Source organism: Amblyomma maculatum, chromosome 3, assembly GCF_055883805.1.
Source record: "Amblyomma maculatum isolate TAMU_Amacu chromosome 3, ASM5588380v1, whole genome shotgun sequence".
NCBI lineage: Eukaryota > Metazoa > Arthropoda > Arachnida > Ixodida > Ixodidae > Amblyomma > Amblyomma maculatum.
The window spans coordinates 159,581,412-159,600,042 of record NC_139346.1 but is presented as its reverse complement, the minus strand read 5'-3'; the positions used below and the strand labels follow the sequence as shown (position 1 = coordinate 159,600,042).

General features: G+C 45.8%; 1 pseudogene; it reads right to left on the bottom strand.

Moving 5' to 3' along the window:
* Window positions 1-9,043: 9,043 nt before the first annotated feature.
* LOC146196638 (uncharacterized) lies at window positions 9,044-10,530 on the bottom strand (annotated as a pseudogene).
* Between the last annotated feature and the right edge of the window lie 8,101 nt (window positions 10,531-18,631).

Below are 18,631 nucleotides of genomic sequence, written 5' to 3'. Positions count from 1 at the left end.
AAGCCATGTTTTTACTTTCAAGCCGAACCTAAGTGTAGTCATGCAGATAGCTCTTTCGTAACCAGAAGTTAAATCCCCGCCAATTTTTTTTTAACATAGAGGTACTAACCATCTCGCATTGAAAGCACAAATGAAATATATGAAAAAGTAGAGAAGTTAGGAATGAAACTATACATTTAACAATGTGATGGTTCCGGAGGAATTTGCGGAAATCTCAGCAGAACAAATACGATTTTCCAAAATACTTGTGCAGTTGTTTTGAAGTATAGCCAACAATACATTTATGGTTGTTTATGTGGCAGGAATTTCATGGGTTAAAGACTTAAACGTCTAAATTGTGTGAAATCGTAGTATTTTCCGCGTATCGGTGTTCGTTGTGCGCAATGTTACTGCGTTTCCAGAGATGCAAGAGACGTTAAAGCTATGGCAATTTCGATACGCAGAATGCATTAGTCATATCGCAAGCATTTCACTTTATTCAGCTTGAGGACCCCCTTCGGAGGTATTGCGAAAGGGGTTGGTAAATATATACAACGAAATTAAATGCATGTTATGTAACGCCTAAAAGAAAAATTGTTACAGCAGATAAGAAACCTGATAGCGGCGACTTGGTGGGGAGGGCATTCCAGTCCACAGCAGTGCGGCAAAAAAAAAAGGGGGGGGGGGGGGGGAATCTGAAAAAAATGCAGTACAATATGGGGGCCGGGCAATCTGAGACGGATGTGAAGTGCGGTGAGGAATGCGGTCGAGTGAGTAATGTGAGGTGCTTGATTCAGAATGCAGTGGAAAACCTTGTGAAGCAAACAATGGCTTGCAATGTGGCCGTGAGTTTGGAAGCTTTAGAGACAGGAAATATTCTTCATACATGAAACGCTGATGGTTTACGAATATGTAGAATGAACGAAGCGAATGGCGCGGTTTTGAACTGATTATAGTACATTTGTTAGGCATATTTGGTGAGGGTTCTAGGTGTAACTATAGCGTACTCAAGTTAAGGTTTGATTAGTGTTTTGTAAGCAAGAAATTTAACGCACTGCGGCGCATGACGGCGCAAGATTACGTTTCAGGAAAACAAGAGGTCAGTTGGCTGATGATATATAATTGTGACAATATGTGATCAGCATGAAGTACTTCGGCACAGGGCTATACCGAGGTACTTAAACGATTGCATGTTTTCTATGGTTAAGTTAGCAGCTGCAAAATAAGAGGGCCGTGATGACGCTCCATACAATAGTATGGATGATACGGTATGATTTTGTAGCCTTGAGTGTCCACTCCATCGAAAAGGGGCTCCACGGACGGGATCGACCCCGCACGCTTGGAGTCAGCAACCAAGCGCCCTCGTCAGTGAGTCGCCACGACAGGGCACTATGAGCTTACGTTGGCTCCGAGTCGCCTTCAGGAGTCTTGACGTGGTAGTCGTTATCCATGCGTAATGCACTTTACTGGCGCCAGCTTTGTGTTTCAGGAGTTATTTTTGAATTGTCTGCACATGTAGCTACTTACGCTACATTGACGGAAAACTAGGAAAGAGGCATCCTATAACGCTGCTTGTGAATTTACAATGGCTGTATAGTACCGAAACAGCGCCTGTTCACGTAGAAAAGCTGGTGGCCAAAGCATAAGTAAAACGTCTGGTATTGCACGCATAGACTCTCTGTTCTTGGTCTCAAAAGGTGAAAGAAAGAAAAAAAACTCCAACAATGCTCCATGTATCATTTCTTCCTGGACACCTCAACGCTGCTCGCCTTGGCTTTTGTGCGACGTCCTCAGGGAGCCTGCAAAACACGCACGAAGTTTTGTGGAGAAATACAATGGGCGATATCCGCTGCGCCGCACTTGGCTGAGACTATAGGCAACAGCAATGACTTCGAGCACGAACCTTAATCGATGCGGGGCGCAAACGGACACCTACGGGCTGTTCCCAAGAACAATACACCGTCCTTCCTTCTAGGGTGCTGACGCCTAGCGGAGCTTCTCTTTCAGCAAGTTCACCCTTGTAATGGTAGCCTGTTCGTGATCAAAAAAATTCGAACGGCCTAGTATTGATGATGATTGCTGTGGTCTTGCTGCTGCTCCTTTCAGTTTCCATGGGTGAGTGCACATTACCTCCAGGGGAAGCAATCATGTGCGTGGCGAATATTTGAGGCCTTGAACTTCAACTTGTCGGTGTCCTTGAACTTGTAGCGTGCGCAAGGTACAAGCGTATCTGTCAATCTTTACTCCTTGGCAATGCGTAGAATCATTTTGCTGTCGTTTTTCAATAGTGGTCTTACCATTGTTCGTGGCTGCGACTGAAATTCCATCTTGTGAGGGCACATGAGATAAATGAGGAGGCTAAGATGCAGCCACTTGCTGAGTGGGAAATTTGCGCTATAGGCTTGAAAAACCAGATTTCTTTTGCTAGATATAACGTGTCCCAACCCAACATTATTCTTCGGTTGCATACATAGGCCCCAGAGGGATCTGTGGCAAGAATATGCCTTTATAATAGAATTCTGAGGAAAGAAAAACGAGAAGGCAAATACCACTATGCTAGATGTCTGGTCGGCTGGGCTGGGCTGAGTGCACGTTAAAGAACCCCAGGTTGTTGCCCCCTATCTAGTTGCATTGATTGAGAAATCGTTAGAAAATTCTGCTTTACATCTTGACTGGATAAGTGACAATGTCGCCCCTATTCCTAAGAGCGGCGATAAAACTAAAACGTTTAACTATGGCCCATATATATGACGAGGGTGTCATACAAAACACTCGAACATGTAATTTATACTCAGGTATTTATCCATATACAAAGCAATAACTTTTGCTGTTCGGATTTCATTCCGGCTTCTCATGTGAAACAGCTCGTAGAATTCACCCTTGACATTTCCGTTTCCTTAAAGTCTGCGGGTCAGGTAGATTGTATTTTCTTAGATTTTCGAAAAGCATTTGATTTAGTTGCTCAAAAACTATTACTACAGAAGCTTTCACAATTAAATATTTCTTCTGCAATTCTATGCTGGATTGAAGCGTATCTTATGGAAAGGATGCGGTGTGTGGTTAACGACGGTATCTGCTCGGAAAGTGTGAGTGTGACATCAGGTATTCCTCAGGTGTCGGTTTTGGGCCCTTTACTTTTTATAATTTTTATAAATGATCTGACGAGCAACATTTTAAGTATAATTTGACTTTATGTTAATGACTTCTGTATCTATCGCAACATTTCCTCTGGAGCAGATGCAATTGCACTACAGCACGACATCAAACCTATATTCCCTTGGTGCGAAAATTAGAACATGGCGTTCACAAAATGTAGTTTGGTCCAGTTTACAAAACAGAAACAACTCTTCCAAACAGACTATTTCCTTGGTAGCACTGAATTTACTGCAGTTTCAACTTATAAGTACTTGGGAGTCTTTTTCTCTACTGACCTTTCATGGGATAAACATGTAAACTATATATCTGCTAAAGCCAGCCGCACATTAACATTTCTCACGCGCAACTTTAAGTATGCCCCCTTATACTGAAAGATACGTTATACATGTGCAATGTACGCCCGATACTTGAGTATGCTTGCGCGGCTTGGGAACTGCATACAAAACTGAATGTCAAGGAATTGGGGCGCGTCCAGAGACAGGCTGCTAGGTTTGTGTATGCCTACTACAGTTTCCAAAAATGTCCTTCCAGTTTTCGTGAGAACTTGGGATGGCCGTTACTTGAAAACAGGCGCAAATATTTTAGACGCTCTTTCTTTTATAATGTGCTTAATAATGAAACTAGAATTCTCGAAGAGAAATATATTAATGAACCAAGCTACATTTCTGCCCGCACTGGCCACTCACTACAATAGCCGTATAAACGCGTATTCAAATATAGTTCTTTTTTCTCTTTTTTCTTTTTTTCAACGCACAGTGCATGACTGGAACTGTCACCCTGCGCGGGTCACTACCGCTCCTCCTCCTTCCTTTCTGACCGCTTTGCAAAACCACATGTCAATATGAGCGTAAAATTCGTTGGCCTAGTTGTTGTTGTTTTCTTGTAGCTATATTGAATTTTTTCCGACGTAGATTATTCTCAAAGTTTTATTGTTAAAGCAGTGTTGTATTGTAAATTGTCCTTATTTTGTTTGTGAGTATGTTTTGGCAATGTTTGTCTGCCTACAATGGTTCTTTTCATTGTTTTAGTTTTTCTTTCGTTTGCCGTAGTGCATGAGTTTTCTCGGTTTTTCTGCGTACATTGTAAATCGAATCATTTCCCTTACTTAATCTGTACTATATGTCTGTTTTTATTTACGTTCTTTCTCTCCAACAATAATGCCCCAGTAAGGGTGCTGTAGGTATACTGTGTATAAATAAATATATAAATAAACAGTAATTTAGCACAGCCTAGGAAAAACACACGCATGCATTTTAAAACCTATACAATCCCCGTGACTTAGTCGAGCTCACTCAATTTAACAGTGATTAAGTTTTGTTTCATTCGTTTGCTAAATATTTGGTAAAATCGCAATATTGAGATGCTTGTACAAATAATGCGGTGTGGTTTGATTTGGTTTGGTTTGTGGGGTTTAACATCCTAAAGCAACTCAGACTATGATAGACACCCTAGTGGAGGGTTCGGGAAACTTCAACAACCTGTTCACCGCACAATGACATCACACAGCACACGGCAGCTTGTTTTTTGCCTCCATCGAAAAATGGTCGCCACGGCCAGGATTTGATACCGCATCACTGGGCACAGAAGTCCGGCGCCCTAACTACTGCCCCACCGCGGCGGGGTGCACAAATGATGGCAGTTCCCCCTTTCCCCTATAATATTTTTACTATAAGTACAATACGTAAGCCGAAAGAATAATATGAAGCCTTTTCGCGAACTGCCATGGGTTCACTCGATTACGGGAACCTAGTTTGAGGGCCCAAGTTAAAGCAATACTTGTTTTTACCTGTGATAACAGATCTGTATTCGGAAACGGGAACAGAGAACATGCTGCACTAGTGCACAAAAGCAAAAGTTTAAATATTTTGGCATTGGCTGTATCTGCTCTAAACGAGCGTAAACAGGCATCGATGTGCTCTTAGACGACGTAGCCATTGGAGAGCGTCTGCGCGCGCTCCGGGTTCGTTTTGAACTCCGACGCGCGTCATACGCCCCTTCGGTGCCACACGCAAAGACATACTCGCGACACATATGCGTTTATTTCTATCCCCTCATCGGTTTCAGACTCCACTTTTTCATTAAAAATAAAGCTTTTTCAACAGAAATATTGTATTCGGGGCTTAAATACGCATTCTGGTAATTTTGCAGCGCAAAGTACCAGCGGGTAATTTTTAACACGGATGTACAAGATTTCCTACAAAATGTGAGGCATGGTGTGCTAGAAATACCAACATCGAAATGCCACAACTTATCTAGTAAACGCCCTACAAATCGCGCAATTTTGTTTTATTCTAAAAACTTGCCTAGCGCTGGAAAAATACGAAAACGAAATTGATGTCACAGTCGGTGCAAAAATATGGTTTCACAACAATGGAGAATGACGTGCTGTCCGAATCACTGTTCTGCGAAATGTAATATGCTGTGTTCGCAGTATGGCGTAAAGAAACCACCTTATTCTTGTCATGAAGGATGTGAATCTCACCTGAAACAAAGAAAATCTGCCAGGTGCAGAAACTTTCTAAAAAAAGAAAGCTGCAAGCTCGGTTTGTAAGCAATTATGTGCATAGCGTGTCAAAGAGGAACAGGTGCAGGCGGCGACCCGACAACAAAGGACATCGATCGTCTCAGGTGCACGGTCTTGTGGAATTCTTTTATACGTGCCGATCCATTAACTGAGGCACGGCACTGATGCAAGCTCCTTTTATGAGCTATTTCTGAATTCTGGGCCTCCTACCAGGCAACGAGACTAAAGGTTTGGTGACGCACAGAGCAATGACGCATTTTACGAAAAATAATGTCGAACTAATGAAAACCTTTTGTTGCGAGATTATTGCCCAAAGCATTTATTACAATACTGAATCACTAGAGTAGAAAAATAATTTATAATATTGAACCGGGTGGCTGTCTTCAACACCTGGAACGCTGACTCCAAGCTATAACCATGCCTACTTCACACTGGAAGATTCTGCGAGGACATGGTTTGAAAATCACGAAACTGGACTACGAACATATGGGACACATTCAAGGTGGAATTTTTGCGTACGTTCACCGGCCCAGATCGCAAGGGAAAAGCGGAACTGCTTTTAAATAGCCGAATACAACATCCGAATGAAAGTGTGACGGTCTATGCCGAAGAGATGAAGCCATTGTCTGGTCGTGCAGACCCGACCATATCGGAAGATAAGCAAATGCGTCTTTTGATGAAATGTGTTAAGTGCCGGCCTAGTGCGGAGTCCACCAACAACAGTAGGCAAATTCATCAGTGAAGCGACCACCATAGAAAAGGCATTTGGCATGCGCGCTCGGCAATAGCAGCGCACTACCGTGGCGATGGTCGCTGCCAGTGCGGTGAAGCCACACCAGAATTGTTGCGTGATACCACCCGGGCGATAGTCCGGGAAGAGGTGACCAAGTACCTTCCGGTTTCAACACAGCCACAGGTCGCCACAGTTTCTGACATTATCCATGAAGAAGTACAACGGGCGCTACAGCTACGTCGCAGTTACATCGCCGCCCCAGACCTTGAGTTACGCCGCTGTAACCAGCCGCTACGTGCCGCCTTCGACACCATCCTACGAGTCCCACGCGCGCCGATAACCAGTGTGTTTTCCCGGCCACACGTACGCCGCCGCGGCTTTCGAAAGACCGATGTCTGGCGAACACCCGACCACCAACCGTTGTGCTATAATTTCGGGGAAGCTAGACATATCTGTCGCCACTGCCACTACAGGAAACTCGGTCTCCGTAGGCTACCTTTTCATGCACGTCGTCCGTTGCCCAGTCAGCGGCCACGCGAAATGTCAGAATACATTTCGCATGCCGACCCAGGCCCAAGCCGCTTCCGATCGCCGTCGCCTCGCAGATATAGCTCTCCTGGGTACCAGCAGCAACCCCAATGTCTCCGTAGGGGAAACAAGATGGAGAAGCATCTGGAGGTGCGGCTGCTCAAGTACGAAAATTACCTCCATAGGCGCACGACAGTTCTTCGCCGCACACCACAATTAATTGCACACGGACACCAGCGGAACAGACGCCGAAACGAGAACCCGCTGATCCTCAACGTAACTACGACGCCGACATCCAATGCACCACTCCTTTAGAGTACCGAAGCCGAAACCGGACGCCATGAACTGCCGACCCACAGATATCCGTCGATGGCACTGACGTCACTGCTCTAGTCCACAATGGCGCCGAATATTCAGTTCTGAATGGACAGTTCGCAGCAGCTCTCAGAAAGATCACAACAGCATGAGATGGCCCGCAAATACGCGCCGCTGGAGGACATTTAATTACGCCCACGGGAGTGTGCACGTCGAGGATTACCGTAGAAGGGCAAACTTTTCTAGTAGCGTTCATCGTGTTAGCCCAGTGCTCTCGTGACATCTTCCTCGGTATGGGCTTTCTGATGGAAAACGGCGCAATTATCGATTTAGAATTAGTCGCTAAGACGTTTAATTGAGAATGTCATCGAAAACAATAGCATGCTCCCCGCTACGCTTCACTTTACTGATGACTATGTCAGTGTGCCCCCACGTTCAAGCAATATAGTGTCCGTGTGTTCCCTCCGAAGGTGGCGCCGAGACCAAACAGAAACTGTTTATTTAAGGAGGCGTAGCAGCTTCCGGAGCAGTTGTTTTCTTTCAAAATGGCAAAGTTGGTGTTCCTTTCACGAACTTCAGCAATGAACATCAACATCTGAACACATGGACAACTGTGGCATATCTCGACGCCATAACTGGCACTTGTTGTGCACGCAATTTATCCAGCGCTTCAGCAACAGACTCCTACGACAACTCTGAACCGCTGTACGATGTAAACCCGGTATTACCTTCAAAGTATCAAGAAAAATTTGCCGGCGATTACGTTACTTCCTAATGCGAAATTTGAGCGCAGCTCATAAGCTGTTTCACTCTTTCTATAGATTGAGGCAAAGATTTCGAGCAAGACATGTATGTACAATTACAGACACCTTTTTTTTTTTATTTTTTCTCACTTATTCCTTCAAGAAACACTCCACTAACAGTTCTTGACGGTCATGAAGGAAGCTTTGTGCTCGGAGAAATGAAGACAGCCATTAAGTCATCGGGAGATTGCGGGAAGCAGCGCGTGGTTCATAGGAACGTTGCACGGCGAAGAGATAGCAGCGACTAACTGATGCTGCTGACGTCGCTAGGGAGTCAATACGACACGGCTCTGCGTTTCGGCTTGGGATGCACGCACCATCCGCTGATAGCGAGCCGGCGCTTCGGCAACCCGAGAACTCCGTCGCCGCAAGGCAAAAAGAGGGGGATATCAACGCCACCTAGACTGGCTCAAGGCCAGGGAGCTGCCTGCGTGACGTAGGCCGGACGGGGCTGCCAGAGCGCTCACCTGACTTTTTTCTTCGGCTGCGCGTGCAGTAATCTGTCTAAATTCAGGCATTAAAACACAGCAGAGAGTCGTGTGTTTTGTACACGCATCGGCGTTTTACTCATTTATAGGTCAGAGTTTGCAGTTTCCGCTTCTTACTCTTGTTGCCCAGGTCAGACACCTTGTCATTCAATCGTCGGGGAAAATTTTTGAGGAGGATGTTTGTCCTGCACCACAACACATATTTCAGCACTGTCTCCCTCGTGTATCCGTGTTCACGGACGTCGAAGTCAGAAGGCTCCTCATCGCTGAGCAGTTGGAGTGTGAGTTCCATAGCGACCTGGTGCTGGTTTTGGACATTTAGAAATTCTGCTCGCTTGAACAACTCTTCCACCACAGCGTAATTGTGAGCTACAGTATTCACAGCTGGCATTAATTGGTAAACCAGCCCTTCCCTGTCAATTTCCTTGACAAGACTGTACATGTGATTGTCAGGCAAAACTGTGACAGTCTTGTCAATTGTCAAGATCTCGTTTGCATTTGTCGCATTTAAACCTCTTCAGAGCGATATGCACCGAGCTTTTTCGTCGTGTTTTAGGTTGTGTTTGGCTCCAATTACTCGAATCACTCCATTAAACTCGGATATCTTCTTGGCGATGTAGCGGAGGAATGTGCCATCTTGCTGCTCTAATTAAGGGTTCACCTCGAGACTCGAGTGATGAACATATTAATCGAATAGTCCTTAGGTGTGGCATGATGATGCTCCCGTGACTTCACGTGTATTTGTATGTATGACGCGATATTTTAAAAGGTATACAGCAGTAAACCATGAAGTGTGCAGAGTAGCGCCGTCGTTCTTTTCTGGTTGACATTAGCTGCACTTGCTGGGTAAGCAGTTGAATCGTCAGGGAGTTATCATCTCCTTGCTCTGCGGATATTTCGCTCAGAAGAGAAGCGACAGTCTCACAGATGTCCACGTCTGAGCTTTCAGAACTTGAACTCACGGCACTGTCAAAATCGTCGACTCCCTCAAACAAATCCAGCAGCCGTCGTTTGCTGTCGACCGCCGAAGGACCTAGCACTTTGGAACTGAGCAGCTTCACTTGTACTTTTACGACGTTTACAGTCAGGGTTAGGTTGGTTTTTTAACAACAAAGTATTTAATGCAAGGAGCCTCATCGTTACAAATGTGAGCTAAAATGATATGTTCATTGCACTCGATGGCATGCCAAAATGTCAGCTGCTTGTCTCGAAAGAAGTCTGCCAAAGCTTTCAAATCGCAAAGCTTTTCTGCTTCGTCTTCATTCTGGGCAGTGATAATTGACTTCGCGAGCCCTTTCTCAAGGGCAGCGGCGTCTAAACGCATTCGCTTGCTCTCTGGGTCCTCTCGTATAGTCCCTTCTCCAGACAGGTAGCATGGCCAATCGGGGAATACCGTCGGTACGGCCTCAGTTCGAAGCCGCAAACGCGACTGTGACGCGGCAACTGTGCGGCCGGTGGCTTGGTCAATATAGCTTGCTTCTCGAATGATGTCTTTGGCTTTAAAGTAGCGTTCGCAGACCTAAACAAAATAAATATATCCTACAATAAGTACGGCTACTTAACATCGCGAGAAATACGTCACGCGTTTATCCTTTACGTGCCACAAAGGAGTTGTAAGCAAAGCTTGCAACCCAGAGGGTAGAAGCAGCTTGCTGGGAAAATAATAAGCAGCAAAAGTGTCTCACCCTAGAAATTGCTGACACGACCAGGTTCTCGCGTGGAATGACACGTATCCAGGCTTTTCTTGCTTTGTCGGCTTTAGGGAACGAGAAGACGTGCACTTTGGGGCCTGTCTTGTAATTGCCATTGCACTGCGGCACACAACACTTCCCAGGCATTTCGCAGTTGGTCATAATTCTGCACAGCCCTGTTCGGCACACATAACACGCGGTAAACACCGATGTCAGTCGCCGGTTCACGCACAGAAATAAAGATTCGAGGAAACGACCACGTTTTTCAGCGACCACGTGCGCGTCCAAACGTGACACTGCAGCCGCCGCCGCGCCGAAGACGACCGTTGGAAGTTGACGGCCCCACAACGATTACGTATGGTCACGTGGCCACGGGAGCTCCCCGGCCTGGAAGAATTTCCTCTAGGTGGCGTTGGGGATATATGCTGCCGCGAACGGGGGATAGCGCGCGGCAATCAGATAACACGCGCGGTCGCCGCCAAGGAGGAAGAGGGGGGCTGAACTGGAAGGCTGAAAGGGGGGCGGGACTGGCTACGAGGCCAACGCCAACGCCGACGGCGACGACGACGCGAAACGCAGGAACAGGCGCCAAAAAGCTGCGCTCTAAAACTACGGAACTTGCTCAGTCGCTATTCTAATTCATTTGCCAGGTCCTCACGCTTCGGTCGAACGCACCTCGCAAAGCACCGCGTCATTACAGACGAAACTCTTAGCCACTCCGTCGGTCGACTTATCGGGTTTCCGCAAAAGAACGTACTGCCATCAGAGTACAAGTCAAAGAAATGCCCGATAATGATGTAATTTGACCTTCCCGAAGCCCCTGGGCTGCACCTGTGGTGCTTGTGAAAAACAAAGACGGCACGCTCCGTTTCTGCGTTGACTATCGTCGACTGTACAACATTACAAAAAAAAATGTTTTTCCCTTGCCCAGATTAGACGACACCTTAGATCGCCTGCTCAACACAAGGTACTTATTTTCCTTTGATCTCAAGTCTGGATATTGGCAGATAGAGGTAGATGAGAGGGACCGCGAAAAGACGGCTCTCATTACACTCGATGGGTTATACGAGTTCCAAGTCATTCCCTACTGTCCTTGCTCAGCACCCACAACCTTTCAGAGACTCATGGACAGCGTTTTTTTTTTTTTTTTTCAGATCTGAAGTGGACGACTTGTCTGGTATACTTGGACGACGTGATTGTATTTGCCCCGAATTTAGAAGAGAACCTTCGCCACTTAGACGCGGTATTAGAAGCCATCCTATCGTCAGGCCTCACTCTGAAAACCGAGAAATGCGATTTCGCTTACGAAGAGCTGCAGTTTATAGGCCATATGTTCTTGAAAAAAACAGTTGTGGATGGATGGGATAGATGGATGGAATATAGGAGCGTCCCCTTTGAAACGGGGTGGTAGAAGTAGCTATCATGCTCATTTTTCTCCATATATCTTAATTATTGATTTAGAATGGTTAACTAAACCATCATTCTATTTATTAAATTTTGCTCCTACATTACTAACATTATGTCACTTCTCTGCTTTTAAGCCACCAATCTTCCAGCCGTTTTTTGATAGTTTCCACCGCCGGTTTATTCACCCGGCCACTGTTATCTCTAAACCCCAGAGCTTCAGGAACAGTGATTGCGCCTGCATCAACTTCCGGATGGATACCATTGCATTCGAGTATAATATGGTCAATTGTTTCACTGGAGTTTCCACATACAGCACATGCGTCATCTCCATTGTTAAACTTCTTTTTGAAGCTGCGTGTTCTAAGGCACCCTGATCTAGCTTCAAAAAGTAGGGCACTGCCTCTTGAGTTATCGAAGAAATCTTCCTTCCTGATCTGCATTTTCCACTTTCGGTATAATTCCACACTCTGTTTTTTTTTTTCATCGAATTTATCCAATTTTTACCTTCTGTGTTTTTCACCTGTTGCTTAATGCTCTTTATTTCTCCGTCCTTGTTACTAGCATACTTACTAGTTAGTTTCCTAGTTCTTTTCCTCCATTGTGAGTCAACGCTTTTTAGGTACAGGTATTTAAATACCTTAGGTGCCTATCTGTTACTGTCCAATTTCCTCAGGCGTTCCTCATATAATATTTTACTCTGAGCTTCCCGTACTTCGAAAGATGCCCAGCCCATATCTCCCTGTACCGCCTCATTTGTAGTTCTGCCGTGGGCACCTAGTGCTAATCGTCCAACGGATCTCTGATTTGTTTCTAATGTCGACTGTACCTCTGATTTTAGGCACAAAACCGCATTTCCTAAAGTAAGTCCGGGCACCATAATTCCTTTCCAAATACCCCTCAATACCTCATACCTATTGTATCCCCACAATGCCTTATGTTTCATTATACCGGCATTCCTTCGCCCTTTGGCCTTAAGTGATTGCTCATGATTTCCAATGTATGCCAATCCTTCGTTTACCCATACCCCCAAATATTTATATTCTGCTACTCTAGGTATTTCAAGGCCTTGAATTTTAAGACCCTGATCAGTTGAGCCGTTGAAAATCGTCAGACCCGACTTAACTGCGCTGAAACTGAAGCCTAGAGCGTCCCCTTCGTCTCCGCAATACTTAACTAGAGTTTGCAATTCTTCCAGACTCTCAGCTAGCAGCACAATATCGTCTGCATACATCAAACCGGGGAGGCGCTGCTCTACCGCCTTTCCACCTAATCTGTATGACAGGTTAAAACCTAGGTTACTGTCTTGTATCCTCCGTTCCAGGTTTATCATATAAAGCATGAACGGCACCGGTGATAGAGGACAGCCTTGTCTTAATCCTTTGCATACTTTGACATCCTCCGTACTTCTTATCCCTTCCCACGTAATTTCTACTTTGTTATCCCGGTATATTTCCTGTAGGAACTCTATTATCTCATAACCGCTACCTTCTTCTTTTAATATGTTCCACAGGAGTTCCCTGCTTACGTTGTCGTACGCCCCGTTTATGTCCAGGAAGGCCAAATACAAAGGTCTATTTTCCACTCTAGATATTTCGATGCATTGGGTAAGCACGAACAGGCAATCATCTAAGCGCCTACCATTTCTAAAGCCGTTCTGAAGTTCTCCGAGTATCTTGTTACTTTCAACCCATGCTTGCACCTTTAATTTCACCGCCTGCATGGCTAACCTGTACATTACAGATGTTATGGTAATCGGCCTGTAGGATTTTATGTGCATCCTTTCTCCTTTCCCTTTATAAATCAAATTCACTTTACTCTGCCGCCAGCTGTCCGGAATTCGCTTATTCGCTATGACTGTTTCCAAAGCTTTTAACAACGTTTCCTTACTTTTTGGACCGAGTTCATTAATCAGCTTGATCGGAATTCCATCTATTCCTGTAGATGTGTTTTTAGGAATATTTTTTTTCTGCCTTTTTCCAGTTTAGGCTGGTCAGTTCTAAGGTGCTTTGTATTCTGCTACCTTGTGTTGCTTCCTGATTTGCGGAGATTACCCTATCGTCGTTTTTAAATGACTCGGCTATAACTGATGTAATGTAGTTCACTGCGTTGTCTCCCTTTAAGCAATTTCCCTCGTTATCTTGAATCCGATCTTGCTTTCTTTGATTCTTCTTCCCTAGCCAGCTTATATGGTTCCAGAATTTTCTTGCTCCGCCTCTAGAGGCATCGTGTATATCAGCCATCCAGCGATCGGTGGACTGTCTTATTTTACTTTGGACGAGGGCCTGCACTTGAAGTTTCTTTTGTCGATATGATTCCCATTTTTGGTCGATTTCCTCGTGAGGAGCCTGTGCTTTCTTTGCCATTCGGTGTTCCCTTGAAGCAGCCCGTCGTTGTTCAATAGCTTCCCTGATTTCCTTATTCCACCAGCTCCGTGGCTTCCTCTTTCCATTCCAGCGGTTTGCTACTTTAACCTCCTGAATTTTACTCCTTATGAGTAGTTCTACCTGTTCATAATCCCAGTCTTCCATGGGGCTTTTCTCTATTGCTTCTTCTATGTCTGCTGCTATCTGCGCTATTTGATCGTCGTTTAATTTTGCGTTTACGTTTTGTCTAAGTTCCATTTCTCTTTTCATCAAGGGCCCCATCTGCAGACTAATACGTTTATGATCACTTCCCAGACTACACTCCCCTTCTTCGTCTATTTCCATTTTTGTGACCTTGCTATAAATTTCCTGCGACTTTAGACAATAGTCAATGGTCGTCTGCCTGTTGCGGAATTCCCACGTGATTTGGCCTTCACATTTTGTTTCTGTATTTACTATAACTAGATCGTGTCGCTCGCAGAAATCTAGCATTAGCTTCCCGTTACAATCCGTGTATCCATCCAGATCGTCGATGTGGCCGTTCATGTCCCCCAGCAGAATAATATAGGCCCCGTTTCCAAACTGGCTTATATCGTCACTGAGACATTCAACAAGATCCCTGTTTTCTTGCCTGCATTGATGTCCTGTTCCTAAATAAACTACCCCTAGCCATGTCCTTATGCCGGCAATAGTTCCTGAAACCCAGATATGTTCTTTACAAGATGATTTGATTCTTTGCCAATTTGTTCCCTGGTGTATCAACATACCTACCCCTCCGCCCTTTCTTTCCGTTCTCGTTCTGTTGCACCCTTCCCAGACGTAGCCTTCTATAAACGGCGGATCTTCTAGATCCCTGAGATGAGTCTCGCAAAGAGCGTACACACCTATTTTGTCATCCTTCAACTGCTGTTCTATCTCTAGCCATTTCGCTCTTTTTCTACCTCCTTGCATGTTTATATAGCTGATCCTAGTGTTAAAATTCTTTTTTGTACTTTTCTTTCTCGACCTACTCTTTGCCATTTTTGGGGGCTCAGCCTCCATTATTACACTTTCTTCTGCTTCACTTCTAACTACCTCTGTGCACGGAGTCCTCGCGGACCCCTTAAAAAAGCTACAGCCCTGCCTGCCAAGCGCCAGCCGATCTCTGCTCCGACCCTTCTGTTAAAATGAATGCCATCTCGCTTAAAAGCCCTACCAAAACCTGCTTTATTTACCTCCCTGTTTACCTCAACCACTTCGAAACGCTTCTCCAGGCTTAACTTTCTTATGTCCTGATTAACTGTCACCATGTCCTTTTCCATCTTTCCGTTCAATCCTAGCACCTCTGGTACTGTGCATACAACTATCTGCGTCTGCTGTGCTATCTCCCTGATCTCGTCAACTCCCTTAGCTAAACTTTCCACCACTCCTGCAGCGTCACCATTTAGGACATCGTTTAGACCCGCGGCTACTATTACCATACTGCGCTCTGCGGAATCCTTCAACAGCCTATTTTTACTCTCTTTTAGTACAGCCCTCATTGTTCTCCCTGGAAAGGCTCCAACCAACACTCTCTTATCACCCCTTACACGTTCCAAGATATCTCGCTTGCACCTGTTCATGTTAGAATCTCCGGCGATAAGCACCTGGGCCTTCTCTATCCCTCTCCCAACTGTTGGCTCCTGTTTTCGGTTATCTGTGTCCTTATCTCTGGGATTTTCATTCTTCCTTACTTCTTCCTTTTTTTTTTTCCGGCGTCTTAGCTGCTTCTAAATAACTCTGACGGTTCGGATCCGCCTGACCTACTTTGCTTATGCCTTCCATGCCAGTGCTGGCCCCAGCCACGTGGCCCGCATTGGAATGTTCGTCCTTGTTGATTCCAAGGACAAAGTCGGCCCCTTTCTTTTCAATCTGAGTAAGCTGTCCAAGCAGTTTCTGATTTTCCGTCTTTAGCAAACGTACTTCATTTCCTAATTCCTCCACACGAGACACTAAACTGCCCCTTTCTTGATCAAATCTATCTAGACGTGCATTCAGTACGCAACATCGAGACAAAAAGTCGCTGCCTTCCGCTTCACCTACAGAATCAAAACGCGTTTCTTTGAGATTAACCTGCGCCTCACACTGAGTACACTTTACCTTCTTTTGATTGCACATCTTAAGCGCTCATCGACTGAACTATAACTGTTACGAATTCTTAGAATATACAAATTGCCAAAAGAAGACACAAGAAACGACTAGCAAACACGCGTTAAAAGACAAATCTGCGAATGCCAATAGCCTAGAAAGAAAAATATTTATCTAAACAAGATAGCTAAACAATGAACGCCAAGAAAACCTAGCTGCCGGCACGAAAAACCAGGCCGCTAGGACCAAGAGCTAAAATCTATTCTTTAGGCTGCATCTAACCTAACTAGCTGAAAAAGAAATAAAGTTAATAAAAGAAAGAACTCATCTATTTGACGCTTCGGAAGCTCCCGCTGTCGCCAGTCCGTCCGTTTCCGGTAGCCACGTACAATCGGAGGAGCGATGGAACACGCGTCCGCACTACACGGCGTCCGCACTAGCCATAGTTGTCATAGCCAATCTTCCGACACCGCGGGACCAGAAAGAAGTTTGCCGCTTTCCTGGATTATGTTCGTATTACCGGCGTTTCTTGAGAAATTTCTCAAAATATCCGCCCCCCCCCCCCCCCTTACACTTCTTACTGAAGTGGATATGCCTTACACGTGGGGAGAAACGCAAATGCAAGCATTTCAAGAGCTTCAACGTCACCTGCAGTCATCTCCAGTTCTGGCACATTTCAATGAAACCGCATAATACCGAACTGCACACCGATGCTAGCAATGTCGGTTTGGGCATGGCAGAGAACAGCCAACAACGTGTGATCGCCTACGCTAGTCGGGTTTGGTCCAAGGCCGAGGAACCCTACTCTACCACTGAAAAGGAATGCTTCAGCTTTCGTTTGGTCTATTTCGAAGTTTCGACCATGCCTATATGGCAGATCATTCAAAGTGGTGACCTACCAGTACGCGTTTAGTTGGCTCACAACCGTCAAAGACCCTTCTATACGTCTCGCAAGATGCAGCCTACGACTTCAAGAGTATATCACTGTAACCTACAAGTTAGGTCGTAAGCATTGTCGCGTGCTCCTGTGTAACCAGCTTCGGACGCAAGTGGTGATGACGACGCATTTCTGAATGCAATCAATTCAGCCAACTTTGCCGATAACCAACACAACGATCCCGAGATTCGCTAGGTAATCGACTTTCTTCAAACTGCCAGCAGCATGATCCCTAAATCTTTTCATCGCACTTTGTCTTCTCTGTGTCTACATGATGGCCTTCTCGCCAAGTATTTTACCGCCAGCAGTCGCCAATACTTACTTGCACCAGCATGCTTATATATAATAATTGACCCCGCCGGGGTGGCGCAGTGGTTACGGCGCTCGACTACTGTTCCCAAGGACGCGGGATCGAATCCCGGCCTCGGCGGCAGCTTTTCGATTGCGGCGAAAAGCAAGGCGCCCGTGTGCTGTGCGATGTCAGTGCACGTTAAAGAACCCCAGGTGGTCGAAATTTCTGGAGTCCTCCACTACGGCGTCTCTCATAGCCTGAGTTGCTTTGGGACGTTAACCCCCACAAATCAATTATAATAATTATTTCACAGGAAGGGAAATTGCTCTGTGGACACCTAAATCGCGCCGTAAGAGAAGGGAGGAAGGTGGGAGTGAAAGTGGAAAGAGAGAAAGAGGAGCCGTAGTGGAGGGCTACGGGGTAATTTCGACCACCTGGGGATCTTTAACGTGCGCTGACATCGCACAGCACACGGACGCCTCTTCATTTCGCCTCCATCGAAACGCAGCCGCCGAGGTCGGGTTCGAACCCGGATACTCCGGCACAGTGGTCGGGCGTCTTACCACTGCACCACCCCGGCGGGGCCGGCACATGGAGGTGCTCCCAGTGCGCCACACATTTTTTTTTTTTTTTTTGGGGGGGGGGGGGGGGGAGAGATCTGTCATATTCTGCGAGATTCCCCGAGATTAGTTCTTGTCTAGCGCTCCTGCCATCGGCAATCTGACACTTCAATGCGTGCCAAGGAACGCCACGCGAAGGAGAAATTGTGATAGATACAGCGCCTTTCCTTCCTGTAAACCAATTATAATTATGTGTAGCACTGCGATGAACGCCGATAAGAGGCAAACGACGAGAGGCAAATGAAAGGAGAGGAATAAGAGGCTTTCTCCATTCTCCTCTTAAAGGATATCTTAGAGACAATCTAATTCTTTAAGCCCCGCCGGGGTGGTGCAGTGGTAAGACGCCCGACTACTTCGCCGGAGTACCAGGGTTCGAACCCGACCTCGGCGGCTGCGTTTCGATGGAGGCGAAACGAAGAGGCGGCCGTGTGCTGTGCGATGTCAGCGCACGTTAAAGATCCCCAGGTGATCGAAATTACTCCGGAGCCCTCCACTACGGCTCCTTTTTCTCTCTTTTCACTTTCACTCCCACCTTCCTCCCTTCCCTTACGGCGCGGTTGAGGTGTCCACAGAAAACAAGTGAGACAGTTACCGCGCCTTTCCCTTCCTATAAATCAATCAGTTTTTTCTTTAATTCTGACGTGAATGAATGAATGAAAAACTTTATTTTGACAAAGAGAATTCTCCCG